Source organism: Bison bison, unplaced genomic scaffold, assembly GCF_000754665.1.
Source record: "Bison bison bison isolate TAMUID 2011002044 unplaced genomic scaffold, Bison_UMD1.0 scf7180017864519, whole genome shotgun sequence".
In the NCBI taxonomy this organism is placed as follows: domain Eukaryota; kingdom Metazoa; phylum Chordata; class Mammalia; order Artiodactyla; family Bovidae; genus Bison; species Bison bison.
This window is the reverse complement of record NW_011495072.1, coordinates 19,779,625-19,781,181: the sequence shown is the minus strand read 5'-3', so window position 1 is coordinate 19,781,181 and position 1,557 is coordinate 19,779,625. Positions and strand designations below refer to the sequence as shown.

The following is a 1,557-nucleotide window of genomic DNA, read 5'->3' as shown; positions in this document are numbered from 1 at the left end:
TGAGCGACTTCACTTTCACTTTTCACTTTCATGCATTGGAGAAGGACATGGCAACCCACTCCAGTGTTCTTGCCTGGAGAATCCCAGGGATGGGGGAGCCTGGTGGGCTGCGATCTATGGGGTTGCACAGAGTTGAACACAACTAAAGCAACTTAGCAGCAGCAGCAGCAGCATGGTATTTGATTGATATGTCTCTTAAGTCTCAGTTTATCGGTTCTTTCTTTCTTTGTCTTTTCCTTCAATAAGCCTTAGATAAAATCCCTTTCATAAGTCTCTTTGGCCAGATGTTCTGTTCACATTTGTTATATTTTGCTTTAGTGATCACGTTTCCATTTTTATATCTTAAGAAGTTTTCTTTATTAAAATACCTGTAGAACGTGGTTACTTAAACAAAGTTTAAAAATACACTTTAATATTTAGTGTTTAAAGATCAGAGCCAAAAACAAGTATGCTGCTTTTAGCAACCAGTTTTTTAAATCAAGTTACATTTTGTGTGTAAATCATATAGCCTTAAGAATTCTCTATGCTACCTTTATTTTCTAAGGATTTTGTGCCAGGTAGTTTAAGTGATAATTCATAATCAGAAACATTTGTTGATTGAAGATAAGCAGTAAAATTGACATTCCTCACGAACACTGGTTTAATATATGATAAGTGAGCAGAGAATTAGAAGCAGACTATTTCACACGAGTTTGCCTACATAGATGCAACTAAGTAATTCTCACGATTGGGGTTCACGCTCTCATAATCACAATGCTTTAAGAGAACATCATGTTCTGCCACCTCAAAAGAGGGAGTATTTTTTTCAGGTAGAATCATATTTTACGAAATGTTGGGAAACAAACCATTTTAATGACAAATTTATTTAAAATTTAAATAAAATTATATCATTTTGATGAGTATTAAAACTGCCACACTACATTTAATTGTTAGAAAGGAATCTGATTCCTCTATCAGAGGAATCTAAAGGAATCTATATTCCTCCTTTATACAGAAGAGGTTTATCATTTTTTTCCCACTATTGAGGCAGTCTTTGGTGTCTATTGACACCAAATATAAATAAATCTGTTATAAAAGAGATGGTGTATATTAATTTTCTAGGGCAGCTGTAACAAAGTACCACAGGCTGGGTGACTTAAACAACAAAAATTTGTTGTCTTATAGTTCTGGAGCCTAAAAGTCAGAGATTAAGGTATTGTCAGGATTGGTTCCTTCTGAGGTCGATGAGGTCGGTTGCTTTGCTGGCAGTCTTTTGTGTTCCTTGGCTTGTCTAAGCATCACCTGATCTCTGCCTTATCTCTACTTGGCCGTCTCCCTGTGTACATGTCTGTCTGCAGATGTCCCATTTTATAAGCAGAGCAGACATATTGGATTTGGGCCCACCTGACTGACTTAATCTCTACAAATTATGTCTGCAGTGACCCTATTTCCAAATAAAGTCACATTCTGAGTTACTGGAGATGTAAAACTTCAACTTAGAAATTTGGGGGAGAATACGGTTCAACCCATAACAAGATTTTAGTGTGTGTGTATATATATATATATATATATATATAT

The 1,557-nt window shown here is 35.6% G+C and overlaps 1 protein-coding gene across 1 annotated transcript in view; it reads left to right on the top strand.

Annotated features, from left to right (window-relative positions):
* The window catches only part of SLC30A7 (solute carrier family 30 (zinc transporter), member 7), a 100,022-nt gene that overhangs the window by 5,578 nt on the left and 92,887 nt on the right, over window positions 1-1,557 (top strand). The gene's annotated exons all lie outside the window — the stretch shown is intronic.